At 38.7% G+C, this 21,948-nt stretch overlaps 1 long non-coding RNA gene across 4 annotated transcripts; it reads right to left on the bottom strand.

Annotated features, from left to right (window-relative positions):
* Positions 1 to 466: 466 nt before the first annotated feature.
* LOC118173064 lies at positions 467 to 20,811 on the bottom strand. Of its 4 annotated transcripts, none has more exons than XR_004753991.1 (6): positions 20,695 to 20,811; positions 20,423 to 20,591; positions 12,046 to 12,176; positions 3,605 to 3,730; positions 2,204 to 2,334; positions 467 to 1,229 (listed from the first exon to the last, which is right to left on the bottom strand). It is a non-coding gene; the product is annotated as an uncharacterized LOC118173064 (long non-coding RNA). The 4 variants fall into 4 exon arrangements; XR_004753992.1 differs by having other exon boundaries at positions 20,423 to 20,523; positions 20,695 to 20,808; XR_004753984.1 differs by having other exon boundaries at positions 20,423 to 20,807.
* Positions 20,812 to 21,948: the final 1,137 nt, after the last annotated feature.

The following is a 21,948-nucleotide window of genomic DNA, read 5'->3' as shown; positions in this document are numbered from 1 at the left end:
GACACGCACACAAACTCTGCATTTCTAGGCTGGTTTATCAGGCACCAAACCCCTCAAGACATTTCTCCCACAAAGTAGTCCCATTTCAGCTAGTGGGCTGAGTTGGCTAAGCCACAGTCCTGTTTTGCACTGCAGCAATCACCCAACAGGCACCTCCACCACTGCAGGGCGACTGAGAGGGATGGAGAGACCTGGAGGTGCAGGGGGAAGCAATCAGTGTTCGTTGTAATTATTGCACATTCTGCAGAACTAATGGCAAGAAAACCAACTTGCGGTGTCTGAAAATGACAAACTGCTGCATGTATTCTGTACAGGGAAAAAAAAAAAAAAAAAAAAAAAAAAAAAAAAAAAAAAAAAAAAAAAAGCTTGCTTTGTGGGAGATAAGTCTGATTTATAAGGTACTGCTCACAGAGTAGATATTCCTTGTTGTGTGAGCCTCAAGTCGCAGAAACCAGAATCCGGCAAGGACAGGTTCAGGAGAAGTGTTTTCCAATTCTATTCCTTTGAATTCAGCAAACAACATGTGACAGCATGTACAGTAGGAGATAAAAAGCAAATTCAGAAAATAGTAGTATTCTGTTTGTGTTATGAAGATGATTTTTTTTTCACGTGGGATAATAGGTGTGGCAGCAAATGGGGTGCTTGTTTTTAGCAAAGCAATCATCGTTTGGATCCAATAACAACAAAAAAATTAAAACAATAGAAGCAGATTATTTGAAAGCTTGTCAATATAGAGCTCCTCACAACCCAGAGTTATACATAACCATTATTACACATCCATTTTTTCATTTGTATGTACTTATGAATAAAACAGGAGAGACTAATATAGATGAGATAAACAGTCAGAGATTGCAGTCCTGCATGGGAAAGTTATTAACAATAACATTAAGCAAAAGGAGCTCTTAAGAGAATGATTTAACCATTTGTTGTTGTGCTCTGCAATTAAATGATGCCATCTCAAACTCCAGGTTTTTGCCTCTTTTATAGTTTTTCATGTAGTACCTGGGATGGGAGCAGAAGTAAATAGCTTTATAATTCACTGGTTCCCAGAGCTTTCTCTTCTGTCCTGCAGTATGGCTTCAGGAAGGCCTGAAATTATCCCCAAACTGCCTTGTCTGTAGTGACTGTGTATAGGCTTCTGTACTGGTGACTGCCCAAACTGGCTGTGTCAGTCAGCAAGGGGCTTTCACCCCCCTGGGGTCAGGCAGAGGGAGATCAACAGGGGCAGCCTTCTGGGAGAAGGATATCACAGACATGAAATCATCAGCAGGGACACAATATTGCAGCTGGACTAAGCTTATCAGCTACTGTGGTAAAAGCAGCAAAAATCATTATGGATTATAACATGATGTTCTCCATAATGCTTGCCAGTAGAATCGGCTTCTAAACATCTGATCCATAGAAACACATCTCTGCATATTTTTTAAAAAAGTATCAATTCCAGAATAGAGCTCCATGCTGTGAAGGGTCCACCAGCCATGCCATGTTAGTCAAATAACATGGATTTGAATGATAGTTTTGTAACAGTATTTCCAGTACCTTAGAATTAAAACTAAGATTGTCTGCAGATTTCAAGTGTAAGATTCATCAAGATAGTTAAAATTTTAAGAAAACAATATGTTGGTCCAGATAGATATCCAAACGGATGGCTCATTTGGACCAGATTTGAAGTACAAACCTTCAGCTAATCTGCCTCTCTCAAAGATACCTCAGAATGACAAAATATGGAAACCTTGTGATGGTGGCAACAATGGAGATTTTAGGCCAGGCCTGCACAGACCACAAAGGACATTACTCCCTATTCACTTTAAAGACAGAAGAACCAGTAGATCTTGTAACTGTAATATAGAGTGACTGTAATATAGAGATAGACATACACCTCTATCTCACAAACCCATAGCATTTTCTGACACAAGTTAAGTAGGAAGTAAAGAGCAAAATGTGAGAGGAGATGAATGTAGCCATATTTTTTCCCTCTGCCAAAGCTAGACATGATTTCTTTTGGTTGTAAATAGGGTGCTCCTGAAAGCATTTCGTTCAGTGCAGGATTTGGCTATAGAGGACAAATGATTTCAGATTAGTCACTTTTGTATTATTTCATTGTGGTCTGTCATATCTAAATCCTGCATATCAATGCAATGAATACACTGCTGTAAAAACAGACACTTATCAATTTTTTTCATTTTTCCTAGCCAACACTTACCACAACTTATTCTCTCTCTCATTATCATTTGTAGTCATGGCAGTGCTCTTGTTACAGCTTTTTCTTTTCTTTGCAGTGATATTAACTCAGGCATTTTAATCAGTCTCAGACAGAAATTTAGCCTGTGAATTCTCAGAGAAAAATTAATATAATTAGTTCTCTTGGACAGATTTGGCAGTCTGAGGGAACATCACATTGAGAGTTTGCATATTACCTTGCTTTCAGTACTAATAGATCTTCTGGATATGATTAGATGGAAAAAAAAAAAAAATATTTAAAAAAAAAAAAATCACAGAAAACCTGCTCTTATTTGGTTGTGTAACTGTATGTGTATTGTATTCAACTGTATTTATGTATGAAGACTTAAAACATGCTTGTGTGAAAATGTAGTCATTCTTACCTTTAAACTGATTGTATTATGTGTTGCATGCCTAAAATTCATGTTTGTCCAGTCCCCCTGCAACACTCTCCACAGAAGCAGTGAACAAACCTTCTTGGCTTAGGAAACCTTACTTTTCTAAAATCATTCCTGTGACTACACTGTCTGACTTTGATGAATTTATCCATATAATTGCAAATGAACAGGATCATGTTTTTAGGGCACATATCCCAGGACTTTGCATCTCAGTTCACATTGCATGTTTTTTCTCCTTTCTGAGAGATGTGCTATAAACCGAGGAGCCTGTTTTGTCCATATTGCCTATAAATTGCCAATTCCGGCCGCGGGGGTGGGGGGGATGGGGGGGTGGGGGGGGAAAAAACACTCTGGAGTTATAATGGGGATTTATAATGATAAAATTTTTACAAAACACAAGATCTATCTGATTTAATATAAGCATCTTCTCAGAACATGCTTCATAACACTAGAGGAGGGGCCAGAAGGTCCAAAATAGAAGCACAAGCAGTAGTTTACTTTTAACTAATTGAAAAGAAAGTGTTTTTTACCTCGATTGTTAAAAAACAAACAAACAAACAAACAACAACAACAAAAAACTTACTAAAACTAAAACAAAAATCTTGACAGCAGAGCAAAAGAGCAAAAACATACACCTCAACAAAATCAGGCCATTAGTTCTGATTTAGATTAACCAGATGCCTCAAACGGTCTTGTGATGCAAAAAGAAAAAAAAAAAAAAAAAAAAAAAAAAAAAAAAAAAAAAAAAGAGAGAGAGAGAGAGAGAGAGAAAGAAAAGCATAGCTTTTTAATTAAAAAAAAAAAAAGGTGCGTAGCATTTTTGAATTTAATAAAAAACAGCCTTATGATCTAAGTCTTTTTCTCTCCTGCTTCCACCACCACCTTCAACACTGACCATTTCCCCGCCACCCCATCCTCCCTCTGTGTTTGTCTCTGATGTATTTCCAGAGACAGAGGAACAAAAAGCTGCTTGATACCCCTCTTACAATAGAAAGGAGATGCGCCTGGCTGTGTGGGAGGAGCCGCTCAATTCTTCCATGTAGCGCTGGTACACATGCTTCGAGCAGCATTAAGTGTTCCTCAGAGCAGGGAACAGAGTGTTCCAGCAGGATCTAACACACAGGCAAAGATAGAAAGCCATTTTCTTCACAACTACGCAATGCATTAATACAAGAGCCTGAGCTTGCAGGGGATGAATCTACTGTTTTCAGTACTTTTTCTTTCCTTTTATTTTCTGCATCTTAATTTGAATTATTTAAGCAGATTTCTTGATTTTTTTAATATAAATCCAGTGCTTCATGGGAGCCTGATTTACAAATAATTGCATGAGAGATACAACAGTTGCATAAGCATCCTTTAAAGTTTTGCATAAAATGTCTGCAGCAACAATTTCTTCACCTTGGGTTTTTCTGCCCAACCATTCAGCTAGGAGTCAGTGGAGAGCGAACAAGTGGAAACTCATATGAGATAATGAGAGAAGAGAGACATAAAGCCATGCCCATCTACATGGAACATGAACACCATATGTTCCTTGGTGCACAATGCCATAAGCAGGTGGAGCCCCACCAGCTGTCTCAGCCCTGCTCTGGTGCCATATAATTGCAGCCAGCTCAGGGCCCGAAACTGCACTGCTTCATACCAAGAAAACAACATGTGCAAGGCCAAGACAGGGAATGTCTGCAGCACATTCCTGTCCTCCGCATAGACATGCCTTCATTGTTTCCACTCAGTTTTGTTACCCTGGAGCTGTAGGGTATTTCCTGCAGAGTCATCTCCTCCCACCAGAGCAGAGGTTCAGTCTCATATAGTATATATACATATGTAGGCAGTAGGACCATGCCAGAGCTGGTGCTGCCAGCACCCAAACACTGCTGTTGCACACTAAAACAAAACAAAACAAACAAACAAAAACAGTAACACATAAAATTCCAGGAAAATTGTTTAAAAATACCTTCAAGTGTGGGTGCAACCCCCCTGGATTTTCTATATTCATATCACATTATAAAGAAATGGTCAGGGGTAAGGGATGTCCAGGAGTGATCATAAAATAAATAAGGATGTCCAGGAATGATCATAAGAGAGCTCCTTCAGTTGCTGCAGTCCTAGAGGAAATGATTTGGCTGTAAGTTATGCAACTTCCTAATTTTTATCAAAGGCAAAGTCATTAGTTTATATAAAGATTACTTTAGTAATAGCTGATATTTCCTGAAGATTGGTCATCTTTTTCTTTCAAAGATGGTGGAATATACAGTAAGAAATAGTTATTGAAAACTGCATTTTTAATGTACGTTTTAAATTGTTAGACTGCTGCAGAAATTTCAACAACACAATCTTGAAATGATAAACCAAACCTTACTTTTCTGCTTTATTTGTGTGACCTCAATATTCCAGCCAATGACTAAAAGTATAGCAAGGATGAACTTCAATTGATCAAGACTGAAGAGTAGTTACAACCCTCAGACTAACTCAACAGCTATGAGGGCTCAATATCTCAGAGAGCTTTGATGGTGTGAAGAATCCCATGTCCTTGGGGTACAGATAGGAATTTTGCCAGCTGCCAGCTCATGGTGTGTTTGGTACATTGTGAATTCAACAGCTGTGGATTTCATTTCATTCTGAACCTAATCATCTCAAATCACTTTGACCACATGTTTGTAAATGCCAGAAACTTGCTGTACTTTCCCCACTCAGCTATAAAGAAGTTATACTGGCCACAGAAATGCTGATGCCATCAGTGGAGGTTTGGGAACAAAAATAATAGCAGTTTTACTATTCCTGATAAAAGTAGACACCCTTCTCTACGAAAACGAAGACATGAAAGATTACCTATAGCAAATATAGTTATGGATGGTCATGTAAAAATTCATTAGTGTTGTTCATTAACTCCAGAAATTGGAGACCAAGCAGATCTTTATTCTGTGTGGCGGATAATTTTGCATGGACTCATTTTGAAGTAAATGATTCAAATGCAGTAGAATACTTTTGTTTTGTAACTACCATGAGTTTTCTCCAAGTATTTTTATGGTTATCATTTTTAACCTCCCCATGGTTTATATATCAATTGCACCAGCTCCTTGAAAAGGTGATGATGCCTTCATGTTCTTGAAGCATAAGGTCAGCTCAATACTGTGCACTAATGTAAGCCGTTTACTCACATATACACTTCGCAAATTCAGCAGACTTTCTTCTGATGTCAGAAGAGTTTTGCCGTGGAGTACTGTAGAAACAGGGTAAGATTTTACATTTTTCACTGTGGTGAATGGTTTAGTAACCTTTCCTTTATAAATTTTAAAGCCAATTTTCTTTTCCTTCATGTGACTTTTGACCTATTGACTGACATTCACAGTTGTTTTTTCTCAGTTTTAACTGACAAAGCTTTAAAACATTGGGAAGTAGATGAATTCCTTCTTGCCAGTAGAAGAGTATGATGTCAGGCATTACGGAGAGACAGAGTCCAGAGGATGGTCTGCAGGAAATGAATCTTATCAGTAGCCCTTTAGCATGCAGCTCTAAGAAGTCCTAAGACTGGAAAACCTTGGTCACCCCATATGCATGACAAATGTGTTCTAAAGCTACCAAAATTATTAAAATACTGAAGGGTTATTTCAAAGGGAGTTAGGTATAAAGGCCACAAAAATATATTATTGTAAGAGCAATTATGTTTATTTCCAGGATGGTTGAATGGACTTTGTCACTTGCAAATCAAGCAACACAAAGAGCAATTAATATTATTCCTTTGCTAATTTAAATTAGCTGAATCCTTCTACCACTATGAAAAGAACACCTTTTTTTTTTTTTTTTTTTTTTTTGAATTGATGGCAAAACAGCTAAAGATTTGAGCAGCATATTTGGTTATAAAAACCAACAAAATTTAAATTTAAAAACAGGTGGATTACCACATGGATTACAGCACTGATAAAAAAACACCACAACCAACTCTTTCCTAAGAAGTTATTTAGGTGCAAACAAAGAATTTAATTGTAAGAATTAAAGAATTTTGAAAATGTTTTGAGTTAACAGACTTTAAAGTTTATTATTCAATTGGGAAAATTCCATTAACACGAGTCCTACTCTGCAAGTGAAATAAATCAATTTCTACTTTAAGTTTCATATGCACAGGTAGTATTCTGAAGAGAATTAAAGACATCCCTTAGGAAAAAAAAAAAAAAAAAGATTAAATTGTAAACACCCTTCATCTTTCAAGGACACAAAACAGGAAGCAAAGATAACGTATATCTGAAAGTAGTGGAGCATTTCACATTTATTTAGGTATATCATTCATACATTTCAAAGCTCATGAAAGACAGGTAGTTGTTTTTACCTCCACATAGCATAGCCTTTTTTTTAAAAAGAAAGTCAGCCTTATTTTTGCCTTATTTATTTGCAGTGCAGAATGGCTAGTAGTCCCACAGAGATAAATAGAAATAATAATAATAATAATAATAAAACTAGAGGATTTTAAAAGATGTATTGGCCTAGCCAATAAAGAAGTAAAGAATAGCTCAATTTTTTGAGTGATAAGCACTGGCTCTGGTCTAGCTAATTCCCCCCTGTACCCACTCATCAAAATAGAAGTTTTTTTTAAGCATAACCTCAAAAGTTTGAACTGGCTGGTAAGAGCAGCTTTCCCAAGCTATGGCCAAGCCTATGCTGTGGACCAAAGGAAGCAAATTTCCAGAGTGAATATTTGGTGCTGAGGACCCAGCAAACACACTATACATCTTCTGGGGGTTTCCTTTAGGTCGCTTCTAGTCTGGTCCCATGGGATATATGCGTGTTAGTGCCTGGAGAGCTCCAGAGTGTGCTTCTGGGTCACTTCTCCCAGTTCAGCTGTAGCCAGAAGCAATCCAGTTCAAGCACTCGGGACCACACTGTGATGGGAACTAAAGCATTGCCAAGCGTTGACAATGAGGAGATTCATTTCCAAAGAGCCCTCTTGTGAAACTCAGTCTCTAGTGCCCATGCACCCCATGATGTGCTCTAGTCAGAGACAGATTGTAGTCAGTCCACCCAGGGTACCACCACCAGCTTGCAAAAGCCTGCTCCATTTGGTACTGGGAGGAATATGATCCCAGGGACCACTGAGAGGCTGTAAGGGCTTCCTGAGAAGGAAGAATAGAATGTGTCTGGCTACTTATGCGCTGTGAGCATGAAGAAAGGTGTTACTGTGGTGTTAGCAGTGTGATTACAGTGTGAGGCCCACCACAGAAAGCCCCAGAATCAACAGGTCAGATGGACACTTGCTGCCTGCTTTATGGCAGCTATACCAAGCAGAGAGCAGGCACAATGGAGGGTCTGTGCTCTTAACAGCAATCAGGTCCACCTTACAGCTGATAATGGGACTGTCTAAATATATCAGCGATTAGGGCTACCCTGCAAAGATTAAAGTCACAGCTCTGTATCTCCCATCTGAGGCACAACAGTTGGCCTGATGACAGGACAAACATGAACTCTATGACCTGTTTTTCCAAACTGTTTTTTAAAGCATGCTTTAAATATACTGGGTCGCTCTCTGTGATAGCAGATTGCAACAACTGCAATTCCTTCTCTAAGCATGGCTTCCTTAAATTTCAAAAATTGCACTAGGGTGGAGCAGCCTGCATGATTAAGAGGTCATCCCATTAATGGTTTCAATGCCTCTAACTGTGTCACATCATTAAAAAAAAAAAAAAAATGTATAAAGAATCAGCATAAGCTTTAAGCAAAAGAAAAAACTCATACAAGCATTTCATTTTGTCAGCACTATAGAAATGTATTAAATACCCTGTTTTGACACATCTTTTTATAAAGGTGCCTCAGTTATCAATTTTAACACATTTCAGGGGACAAGAAGTGATCCTGTGACCCTGAACAAGCCGTTCTAATTGCATGTCTGTCCAGAGCTGAATTTAAGACTCTGCTGCCTTGACAAACAGGACTCCCTTTGCTCTGCCTCAGAAATCCCCAATATAATTATAGAAGATTCAATTCTTTCTATATTTTTCCCTAGGCAATGACCTGCTTTGCTTGTATGGCAAAATCAACCCCAATTCTATCATCCAGAGGATAACAGAGTTGCCTTATCTTTTTCAAATAAATGCAACTGGGAATTGCAAAAAGGAAAAAAGACCTTATTCCTTTAATTGTTCACCATTTTAGCATGAAGTTACACACAGGGGAGCCTTGAAACTTCTTTCATGTTCATACCCTTTAATTCAATTAAGGCCCTAAGCTAAAGCAAAGAGCTAGCAAGAGTCAGATACTATTGCTCCTGATAATGTAACTGCCAAAAAAATTAATGGCATATAAACAGTCCACGTAGCTGTTTTGTTATGATATTTCCCCTTCTGAAGTAGGTTAGTTTGCCTATTAGATGACAAAATTATATGTGAATTCCATACACACTTTCTTCAACCTTTGATTTAAAATAGGCCACTGGATTTAGACACTTGAGGTGCAAAGAAGTATTCATATTTCCTAAGTGGCCTTCTGTGATCTGAAGAGATCAATGGTATATATTTTACTTGCATTGCCACATTTGGAATTCTAGGGGGGAAACAAAAGGACAAATAATGGATGAATTTAGATGGAATTTGACATTACAGTCTAAGGATTTCGAACACGTTTTGAAGACTTGTGAGAGGTCATATAAAGAGTCAACCACATGGTTTTTGTTGTTGTTGTTGTTGTTGTTTGTTTGTTTTTCCTATGGTCAAAATATTGGCTGCCAAATGTGTAACTTTGAAGAAAATGGAACTTAGACTTAAAATCATTAATGTAGTCAAAGGGAAGTATCATGGGCCTGATCTTGAGCCTTAAATAAATAAACAGAAAACCAGGAAATGGGAAAACACACACACAAAAAAACATGTTTTATTGAAAAAAAAAAAAAAAAAAAGTTCAGTCATGATGAATATGTTCACACTGACACATTTTCATGTGTTACCAAATAAGGAACTCTGAAACATCTATTCAGACCCAGAGGGAAAAAAAAAAAAAAAAAAAAAAAAAAAGTACATAAAGTGAAAAAATACTCAGAAAAATAAGTCTTAAATATCCCCCCTAAATCTGAGGAACATAAGTGAATTTCATGATCAAGCAAAGATACTGAAATGCTTGAGAGTGTGTATTTGTGGATTGGCATTTTCCTCAGACATGTTGTTATGGCAGAAGCATTGATGAGACAAAAACAACAAAGAAGAGAATCATGGACAATGTTGGCTGTACACAGAATTGACTGGGCTGGAAAAAGGCATCAAGTTCTCACCTCCTAATAGGAGAAGTCGGGTAGCAGCTGTATCTCAAGTATCTACATACAGATCCTCTCTCACAGCAGGCATTTCTAAGAGCATAGCTCTCTCTGCCCTTGCTTGAAGGTCTTGTGTGCTGCTTTGGACCAAGGTGACCAAGAAGTTCTCGGTGAAGAACTGTGAATAGACTTGAAGGCAAAGAGACATTGGCAAGACTATTTGCTTGCCATCTTCTCCCAGAAACTCCTGAATCACAGAGTATCTCAAAATAAGGGTGAGGTGAGGAGGAGCTTTCTCCCTATGCAGTACATGCAAATGCCCAACATCCAATTTTGGAAGGTCCTCCTTAGGAAACCAGTGTCTTGTGAATGTGGCTCTGGGTCCTGTAGCTTGTATGAGTTTATCCTACAGGAGCAGTTTATAGGGAATAATCCACCTCTAGTGAAAAAGCTGCTTCTTGGACTTCACTGCTCCTCCTTAGGATGGCCATGTTGCCTGACCTCATTAATCTTGTTTTTCATGGTCACTGTACTGTGCAGTTATTCCATTAACATATTGTATTGCCCGAGGCTGCATTAATGTATGCTCTGTTCTATATTTGCCTAATTTATTTAGGCATTTGTAGTGCACTGACCACTGTAGGGTGTCTCTCTCTCTATGGGCAAATGAGAAGAGCATATGGCATGGAATGGAGCTATTGACTGTGCTCCTGGGAAGCCTCATAAAAAGGCACAGATACTCTGATGCAGTGGCTTTACACACCTCTGCTGTGGAAAAAAAAATAAATAAATCCGCACTTTATATACTTTTATGCCTATGCATGGTGTGCACTGAAGGAAGGGAAGGGAGAATGTGCCTACAGCCTGTAACAGATTTTTAACCCCGTGACAAATCTGAGATCCAACTTAAAGAGTAAATGTTATAGAGCTCAGAAACAGATCACATTATATGGCACTGCAAGGGCCAACACATAATTCAGACATTCTATTTTCTGTCATATTTAGAGGCAACGATAGAACTGGCTAGAATCAGCAAAGTGAAAAAAAAAATGACAAGGCATTAATAAAAATAGGACTTCTTTCCATGAGTTCATCTCTCCAGCATTTTACATATATGCATACATTTCCTTGCTTGGAAATAAAGGTCACAATTCTTTTATTCTTTTTGCTCACTAAATGTATACATGACCTTTTTCTTTAGGAACGCAAAAAAGCACAAGATGACAAATGACATGAGAATGATTTTTTTTTTTTTAGTTTACTACACTCAGGTTTAAAAGACAGTGCAAGTTGTGTATAAAATATAAATTAGCGTGCTTTGCAATAATACATTTGCATCATCTAATATTGAAAAACATTATTAATATTATTTTTTCCAATCAATCCTTATTAATATTTTATTTTTTATTAATAACTATATTAGGCGAACAAAATGTAGAGAAAATCTCATATGTTAATGTTTCATGTTTTTACCATCAACTTTTGAATCATACTCCATTTTTAAAGGCTGGTCATCAGATATGTGTAGTATGTTCTGAGTTGTTTACCTTATGTTTAGAAAAATATTGCAGATTTTTGATGACATATTCCAGAAATGGCTAGTGACTTTGGATGCCAGACTTGTGACCCTGTATCTTTAACAGATGTAGCCAAGGTTTCTGTGAATACCATTCACACACTAAAGAGCTAGAATGATAGTAACAGTAAGAATGAGAAGATAATTCACTCATAATCCAGAAGAATATAAGATCAGGCAGTTGGCCTTTTGTTTAAGCTTTAAAACATACACATCTCTCCAAAGTGAGCAGCGACTCCACTGCTCAAAATAATGAAAAGTCAGCCCAAGCTTGATCCAAGTGCCCGTCACCTCTGTACAATTGCTGTAAACCCAGAGGAGATGTGCTTTTAGGGGAGGGAGCAGATATCAGCTCATAGCCTTGCCTTGACCATTTGTCCCTCAATAATGGCAAGGAATAAGTGGGACAACAGAGCTGAGTGCTGCTGGAAAGGTAAGAATATATTTAAAGGCTCAAAGGCTTGTTCAAATTGTTTTATGGCAACAGAGTAGCCATAAAAAATAATTTGCATTACAAACAGTGAAAGTTTATTGCTAAACCAGTTACTGTGCCTGAGCCGCAAGAGGCATCTGAACAGAAAGGGAAGAGCTGGAACCGGATGAAGGAGGAAGGAGTTTCTTACCAGCATGTTGCCCACATGGCATCTCAGGCAGCACAAAGAGCAGATGTCTACTGGGGGATGGAGAGCCCTTACCTATTCAGTACCTATTTATTTACCAGCACTCGTCAGCCTTGTCCTGGGAGGCGGGTAGTCTGCAAGGGGAGAGGAACACCATAAATATGAGAGGAGGGAAGTAGAAATACCTTCCTCTATCCCCAGATCCATGTTTATGTATGGTATGACACATAACTTCATCCTCCCATGTGCTTTTGAATTCAGTTCTAGGTGGAGCTTCTGAAGGTGAGGAAACACTGAGGAAATGTTGAAACTCAGGAAGTAGTGTTTACACCATGTGTGTCATGAGGGAACTTTGTTCACCTCACAGTTGTAAACCTTGGGAGAAGAGTCGTCACGTAGATATGTGTACACCGTTTTTCATATTCCCTTCACTGTCGGGTCATGTGGAGATAGTTTGCTGGAGAATTGATCCTTCCCACTGAGTCAGGGCAGGAATAAAACCATCCTCCTTGGTCAAAGGTCCAGAGTCCAGAAATACAAACTAAGCTCTGCCCATCATACTGTACAGAGAAAAGACATTTAAAAGCTTCTGTACATTATAGCTCCCCTAACGTAACTGATGAGGTCCTCAGAGCCAGTCTACAGTCTCGTCTGCAGCTCTTCTTTGGGACAGATCCTGGCTCAACAGAGACCCCAAATACAGCCACTTGTCCCACTCACTGATGGTGTAGTATTAGCATTAAGTCCCTGACTTCACCATAGCAGTGCATTCTTGGAAAGTGCAAATATATTTACTCAAAAACTGATCCATAAAAAACATGCTATTCCCAAGCCCAGATAGCTGCAGCATGCATCTGCTGAGGGGATACTTGAGGAATACACCACAAATACAATTACACCTTATTTCAGCAAGCCCTCCTGCCTCAGAACAGCTGAAAGTACATTATCAGGGCAACAAATGTCAGCTTCAGCTGCAGATAAGATGAATTCTGTAAAGAAACCACCTCTGTGATGAAACACAGGTAAACCTGTATAACTGCATACATTGCACAAAGTAAATTAACAATTTATAACTCATTCACATAATGCAGTTGCTTGCAGTAGAAAGACGAGAACTGTACCCTATTCAATGGTGCTTTAGGAAGACGCTATTTTCACTCTGCTTACAAAAAAAACAGCTGCTATCAGAGGCCAAAAGGAAATGGTAGGTGTTAGCTAGCCTAACTGTTGTGGATTTGACTGTCAGCTCTGTGTCATATTGAGGCTGTGCATGCTTGCATGCGCATCTAAATGTCAAACTCCTTACATGCACTACAACTCAACTAGGTCATGTTAACGAGATCTTCAGAAGTGTGGCTTTAGGTGCTCTCCCAGACAAATCAGCTTTAATCAAAGCCTTTCCTCAGGAAAAAAAAAAAAAAAAAAAAAAAAACACCTGTGTTTTCCTCTTAACCTTGGTGTTGTCAGAGACTTGATAGTCTTAGATAAAATGTATATGCATACATTCACAAGAAAAACAACATGCCCATACCCAAAATAAAAGAATAGAGAGCAAGCTCTCTCCCTATTTACATGGATTTTTTCTTTCTTTTTTTTTTTCACCAGAAGTGATTCCAAAGTAAAAGAGATGTATGCAAGATAGAACTTCATTCAAAAATAAAGTTTGTTTCCATGACATGTTATTATTTTGCAGAGTATTTGAGATACTAGATGATTACAGAAGGATTTGTACATTTATTCATCATTTACTAAAAAGAAATACATGGCTGTTTTTTTTGTTTTTTTTTTTTTTTCTTTCTCTCTCATGTTCACTGCATAGAGGAAATCATTTTTGACCTATATAAATGGCACACAAAAATGCTCTCCCCTGCCTTTTCCAAAGTTTAATCTAACAATCAAAAATGACAACAGCATAGATAAGCACAAATGTCAGCCAGCTGCACACTAGCACAGACATGTTTCATGGAGGAGGTTGAAATAACTCTCCCTTTATTACAGAAAGAAGGCTGATGTAGTCATGTTTGCTTTCCAGTATATATTCTTAAAAAATCATATTCCTAAGCTAAAAAACAAATAAAAAAAGTGCTGCTAACATGGAGACACATTTCAAGTGATCCTTCAATTTTCTAGATCACAGTATATTTTCTTGAAATAAAGTACACACACATGCATGCACTCATACACAGAAGCAAACTTTGCAGAATACCAGCAGATTTTCTAGTGTTCAAGTGTTCTTGTTACAAAGCACATTCTCTAAACTGGAATGCCTATCTCAAGTTGAATGCAGTGATTTTTTCTTAAACGACAGTGAAACTTTCCCTTCAGAGTTCAAGCACAGGGAAAGCATGAAAAGTGAAAAAAATAAGGGCTGCTCTTTGGGGAGGGGGTGGCTGGCTTCCAAGGGCACAAAGAAAGTACATGTCAGAGCAGCTGCAAATGCTTGAGCTGGGATTCAAACGCACAACCACAGCCCTCATGGTGATTAAGGAATAAGTTAACTCTCTGTAGAAAGATCTATTATTTGTAATGTGCAGTGCTCAGCACTGCACAGCTAGGGAGGGAAGAACCAACACAGCTCCTTTACTGCAGTCTCAGATTTATCAGCAGCACCCAGATCATTCCTAGCACTTGAAGCTCATACACCTGGTTATACCAGCTTTTTTAATCATGCATTTTAAAAGGATTCCTCTTCTGATTTTATATTTTCAAACCAGTTCAGCTATCACCTGATTGTAGTTTACACACAACCCTAATCAACATATTAGAGCTTGGGAACTGCTGTGCCATGTCATTCCACTAAAAGGAAACAAGCTGTTCCTATGATGCATCCAATTGCCTGTTCACACAAAATTAAACCCTTAAAAAAAAAAAAAAAAAAAAAAAAAAAAAAAAAAAAGGTATTAAGCACTTTTTGAACTGTGCAGCCGCATGAAGGTGAGCCCTTCCCACCCCCTGTATAATGCTGCTTACATTATGTCTTTGGAAACCTGTCCAGGTGTGCTTCCCACTGCCTGGAATCATGGGGTTGGAGGAGGCAGGATCTTGAAACCGCTGACACTGGCTTTCAATACGCTCCTTATTTCCAAGTAAATATTCTGCAAGCTTGTGATTTTTTGGCACTACCTTCACTATTGTGGCATTGCCCCGAAGGACAGACTAACCCAGTTTAAAATAAGTATATTTAATAGTGCAGAGCTCTATAACCTGTCTAGTAGGACTTTAACCATTGCTTTGTAAATGATTTCAAAACCAAGCTCAGTTACAAATGAAAATGAATTTTCAGTTGACTAATTTTTTTTAGTAATAATTAGAAAGTTGTTTTACAGGTTTTTGTTTCTGGAAAGTGTACAGGTTTACCCAACTGTAAGCACATTTGTGAAGGGGAGCAGCAAATTTATTTTTTGCTTTTGAATCAGAACATAAGTTACTGTTTTAAGACAGATTTCTATATCGAGCTTACTCAAAATATGCAGCCAAGAAGAAGACAGACTGACCAACTGACTGACACTCCCTTCTACCCACACACAGAAACATGTATACTATGGCCAGATCTAGTAAACACTGTTTCAGGGGGAGTTCATTTCAACTTCTTTAGTTTATGTCCAAAAGGTTTGCCGTGTTTTATGTAAGTGACCATGTACTACTGGACAGGAGATTCAAAAGTGTAATGAAGAACACTTTGCTGTGAACAGCAGTTTAGTCTGTGTATTAGTAAGGAAATGTGCTGTTAGCATATGTGTTACTCTGTCCATTTTTTAACACAGTAAGAATAAATAGTTATCTTCAGCAAGAAAATCTTGTTGCATATTTTCAACCTAACAGAAATTACCCAAATGGAGTTGTAAGACTGTTCAAAGGGTTTCACAATGAAACCAAAACCATGCCCAATTTGGAATTGCTCCCATAATCAACATCTGGACTAGGTGTGCTACAAGGCCTATCTACCTCTTTCAGAGATACTGCATTTGATTTTAGTTATGCTTCTTGTGAGGTACTTCATAACCAAATAATGGGAAAATGTGTTTTTACAGTGTAAGCAAAATCTGGTGATTTTGAAAAATGATGAGGCCAAGACTCCAAAAACTGACCCAGAGTTAGTCTCCAGGCACTGAGCATTTAAACCCAGCATACTGCTTCTTGCTTGAGACACATTTTCCTTCCTTCCTTTTCCTGGTACAGGACAGATAAAAAGTGACTTCTGCAGCTAAATTAGAACTATTAAATATTGTGTTCATCATGGTAATCTTTTTTTCTCAACCATTTTGTTCTGATGCTGATATTACTCCAAGTCCCCCATTAATCCCGCATTTTTGTTTCACATCTGCTGAGGAGACAATGAGGTAACCCCAAATAACACACAAATATGAGTTTTTACTTGCACACCACAGTCCTTTCTGCCCATCATTATGTTTTAAAACAGAAAAATATTTTTCCTTTATTAACACGTTAATCTTACAAAGTATCAGAGTATAATAATATTGCCATTTTTTGGATTATATAATGAATTATGTTGCAAACATTTTAAAAAACCAAAAATGTATGAAATTGTCTTGTGTCTGCAAGATACAAACTAAATTTTGCTCTTCTTAACTGATTGGCATCTTACGGCTTCTTTCAATGGGACTTCTAAGGACTATCAGAAGATTACTCATTGCACAGAATAGAGTACACCAGTAAGTAAAGGGAAAATACAGTTCTCCTTGCAGACTCACCTCTGATGTATATGTGTTGGACTAAGTACAGCCCTTGCAGTAAGTTTCTTCTGCTAAGTGAGCATGAAGTTTTTGCCTCCATTTGCAAAAGCAACAAAGTGGCAATTGAAGAGTCAGAGCTCTGGTGCTTGAGAGACTATCAAAGTTTGCTCATGGTTATAGAGAAAATAAATAAGATGATAAATGGTTTTCCCAGTGCATGTGGATTTTTAGGGAGAAACATTTCTCAGCAGACAGGCGTCTAGGCCAGGGAAACAGCATTAAGTATCCTACCATCTGACAAAGGAGATAGCACAGACATAGCCCCCGACAGGTCAGGCAGACAAAGCTTCACAAAATCCAAATTTTGCCCCATCAGCAAGGCATTGTTTATGTCAGGACACAGCAAAAAGGTTGTGCACAGATGGAAACTGGGTCATTCAAAGGTGAAGAGGCACAGGAGGAAGAGTTTAGCTGCTATCACTTCTTGAAGACAAGCCTGTCTGAACTCTTGCTTTTCCAGTTGTTTGTAGATGCATCATATTATTTTGTTCAAATATTTACTAGACCCCACCAAATAATCAAGCAAGTGAGATTTATTATTGTTATTTCCAAAGCTGATTACAGAGGAGAGATATCGCTTGTATAATCAAGCAATGGGAAAAGATTAACATTTAGACTATATGCTCCCAAATCTCTTTTCAGAGCACAGATGCTAAAACTGTGGGGCATCATTTTAATCCCCAGGTACTGTCACAATCATGGATCCAACTGGTTTTATTCCAGGTAAACAGTAGCCAGCTGCTACATGCCTACTTGCAAAACCATAATTAGGGGAACTGTCACCTAAGCCAATAATGCTTTAGCTGACCATACACAAAATAAATCCCTTTCATTTAGATATTAAGCTTATAGCCTTCATTGATGGGAGGTAGGGGCAGTCAAGGAGTTCTGCCCATATTTTTTTTTAGCAGGAGAGTACAGGACTTATCTACCTTGAATGGAGACAGTCTGACCCTAGCTAACAAGCAGGAGGACACAGCTACTGGCAGAGTTTCAGATGACTCCATCATTTCAGCTGTGAACTCTGAGCGAAGGGGAAATGGGGGAGAAAGGGGAAAAGGGAGAAAGGAAGAAAGGGGAAAGAGGGGAAGGGAAGGGAAAGGAAGGGGCATGTTTTAGACAGAAAGTTTTGGCCCCGAAAGCTGTGGTAAGACTCAAGTGTGCTGAAGCAGCCAGCTTTATCTAGTGATAGAGAGCAACTACTTAGATAGTAAATGAAGGTATGTAAGTGCATTTAAAACACATCTGTTTGGAAAGGAAAGTTAAGGCACATCTTCTATTCAAGCCTTTAAAGGAAATATTTGTGGCTTACAACTGCAAGTGGGTAGGACATCTAAAAGCATTTCTTAAAATAACAAGAGGGAAGCAGTTAGACTGATTGTTCATTAGCTAACAGGGCCCGGGGATTAAAGGTATTTGCCAAACAAATAATTAAAAAATATTAACTAGAACACAAATTATTTCTTGTTTAAAACTAGTTGCTCACAAAAGGAGACAAGCTATATTATACAATCCCAGTCACAACACTGCTAAATTCATGGAGGAAAGTAAAGATTTACAGTAAGGAACAGCTGAAGATGCACGTCAACCACCAGCACACCTGAGCACTTTTATTTACTTTCTGCCCCCACAGGTGTTCACAGATACTTTTTCCCACAGCAGCAGGCAGAGAGGGGTGAAGCACCCCAAAAACTTCTGTGGTCATGTATTTCTGTGTAAACACAAGTTGCACGCAGGTGTACACCGGCCAGGTGCAGGCCTGCCTGTACACACACCAGTCCGTAGCACTGGTTTGGTTCAGCATCAAAAACTGGGCCATGGTAGCCCAGGGCCTGAAGTGTGGATTCAGCACATCAGGCTCCCAAACAAGGCCTCTTCTCAGTTCCCTGTGCTGCAGTCTTGCAGGCAGCAGCCTTGTGCAAACACCCAGTTACGAACATCACATACCTTGTCCATTAGTCACAGCATGTTGCGGGCTAGCATGTGTTCACGCAAATAGCATAAAAGTCAACAAATGCATAAAACCCTGTCATCTGGTCTCAAGTGAGCGTAAGCAAACAGGAAGATGCATTTGCCATGAGAGGAAAGACTGCGGAGCAGCTGCCAGGCTTCATCCAGCCACCCGGACGCTGAGCTAGCTGCCGTCACCAAACCCTCCCTGCTCAGCTGACGTGCAGGAAGGCTGGTCCCAAAGCCACCCACAACCTTCAGCTCCAAACTCACCCTAAGTCTTCAGGAAATTCCCACGGGGCCAAGGCACAGAAGATGGGGATGTTTCCACACAGTTTTCCCTGTGCTGTTCATTGTGCAGAGGCTTCCTCCTCCTCCTTCTCCATGCAATCATCACCTGCATCCAGAGCACACGTCTGCACCCCTTTTTTCCTGGTTTCCTTTCAATCCCATCAGCATTGATCTATGTCCTTCCCAACATGGGTCTCTTAAATAGCTTTTCATGGAAAATTCCACAGCAGAAAGAAACTTGGATTTCTCACGGGCTTGCTAAAAAGTCACCCAGTTTTACTCCTTCCTCTACTGTAAATCAACAAACCCTGAAGACCTTGGAGACAAAAACACATACCCAAGAGATACACTGCACCATTTTATTGGTGTGGAGTGTTTGCTAGCTTAGACCTCTCCTGAGAAATGTAAATAAAATAAAATAAAATAAAAAGATACAAGCCAAGAATATAAACTAGCTTTCAAAAGGGGCATTATTAAAGCAGAAAGCCATAAAAGCCTTTCACTAGCCTCTATAACTCACTTCTAGAAAGACTGACAAAGTGATTCACCCCACAGGAGAGTCATGCTTAGATGCACTGCTGGCATCACACTTCCAGCCCCAACGCAGCCAGTCCAAGGGCTGCCCTCATCACAGGAGGCAACACCTGCCCAGACACAGAGCAATACAAGTTCCTTTCTACTTGCAGACCGGACAGTAAATAGGCTGCCAGTACAAGGCAGTTGGACAAAAAGAATCAGAAGAATGCACTTTACAGCTGCTCCATGCAATGATCAGGGGAGGAGGAGGAAGAAGGGAGAGGTAACTGGGCTCTGGTGTTTGCATTAGGGTCAGCCTTTTGTCTTAGCACTTTACAGCTCACTGTGAGACCATTCCGCTTAGACTTAGAGAGGCATCATCCAGCAGGTTGTAGTCAGCCATATAGTCATTTAATCATTAGCACCAAAATCACAGCTGTGAGAACTATGGTCAAAGAGACAATATTTTAGACATATGTCTTATTTTCAAAAGAGACAGATATGCTGCCCATCTCTTCTGACAAAATAGTAAAAACTTTATCTGCAGAAACAAAAAAGACTAACTAACTGCTAAAAAGACTTACTCATGGTTGTACCAGCAGTGATTTTATATACTTTTAAAACATTCCTGTGTTTTATGCAGGATCAGTACAGAGATGTATTTCATATAACTTTTCTGGGTAAATTAGTTCAGAGCAGAAGCAGGGAGGAATGACTGCATGCACAACAGTAACAAAATTATGTTGCTGCAGAAGAACATTAATTAATTTTGTGACCCCTCCACTCTCTCTGACCCAGTTCTGAGAAGCTTATTGCTGTTGTCAGGTCAGAGCTCATTTCAAAGAACCAAGTGTTAACTTTGCACTTACAGTTTATGTTGGCTGGAGTCTGTCTGCTTGCATGGGATATGTCCTTGTTCTTGACCTGCATTATTTCCTATGATTCTTTAGTGCAGAAACAAGGAATTAGCCTTCCAACACAATTTACAGATAGCATTGATCAGTAGGCTAAAACTCCACAGCTGATTAGTTCTGCCTTCTTTAGGAATTAATGGGAAAATAAACCTCTTTAATGGGATAGAAAACATAAAAATGTTTTCTGGAAAATAGGCAAGATGCCTTATTGGAAAAATGATACATACAGAAAAGCAGCAAAGTGCCAGAAATCCCACAAAAGTGATAAAGCTCAATAAATAGCATGGATAAACAAAATAAAATCAGGGAGCCATGGAATTCTGCCGCAGATTGGGGTAAACTTGTTCTCCCTTCCATACCAGTCATATACCCAAGCTTATTTTATTTGAGAATGCTAAAACAGCACTGAAGAGAGTCAAGAAAACCATTAACACTTGTGGTGGGTAGTGCTAATTTAATCTTTAGCCCATACAGAATATTAAAGAGGAAAAGCACACTTGTTTGTAGAGCTTACCCCTTAAGTGAGAGCATCAGTTGTAAATCCTTGAAGTTAATGTCAAGTGGCAGGAGATTAATGCATGCACATGTAAAGGCACATACCAAGTACATATATTTTTAAAGAACACACAGTTATATGTTATGTATACCACAATGCCTCCACAAAAAATAAAAATAAATAAATAATAATAATAATAATAATAATAATAAAAGCATTTTGGCAACAGTTTAGCCACTGCTTCCCAGAGTAAGCTGTCTGCATTTTCAGACATATTGAGCTCTCTTGACAAGTGCCTCTATTTGGATCCCAGAAACTGAGGCAGTTAAAGAGTTAAAGTTAAAGATGTTATTGAAACACAAGCCATGGGTAACTTCATGTATTTTCTATGCTTTTTTTCCCTTCTCACACCAAATAGATTGCTCTAGATGTATTGTCATTAACTAAAATCTTACAGTATGATATGTGATTTGGGAAAGTAAAGTATTTCTTACAAAACAGTTTCCTATTATATATATGTCACATTTATAAATGCTGTTGATAAAAGGCAATTGAAGTCACCCCCAAAAAAATACAATGGTAGGGTTTTTGATTGTTATTCTATATTGAGGTTTGCTTACATACATTATTTTTGTTCAATGAGTCAAATATATTTGCGTTACCCTTAGGAATTTGTACTTTATTCAAACCTGGAAGCGAAAAAGTGCTTTTCTGCACTTACTTCTGAGGGGAACCTGAAAAACTAGGATGCTGCACAGCTGCTGCAAAACAGTGTGATGTTTCAGAAAGCACAAAGCAGAGGAGAAGAGATGATGGAACTTGTCAGGTTCGGCTGCACATCCCTCCTTTCCAGGGCATTCATCTTACTAAAGGGTATAATGAGCTCCTTAAATGTAGGAGTGGGATCATGCACAGATGCAATAGAAAAGCTGTTATTCTCCTCCAAAATGGCAATCTGTCTTGTCACTACTTTGGTTTCAGCTTC

The sequence above is a fragment of the Oxyura jamaicensis genome, chromosome 1 (genome assembly GCF_011077185.1).
Source record: "Oxyura jamaicensis isolate SHBP4307 breed ruddy duck chromosome 1, BPBGC_Ojam_1.0, whole genome shotgun sequence".
NCBI classification, from domain to species: Eukaryota; Metazoa; Chordata; class Aves; order Anseriformes; family Anatidae; genus Oxyura; species Oxyura jamaicensis.
Note: the sequence above shows the minus strand (reverse complement) of the source record. Positions and strands in the feature narration are given on the sequence as shown.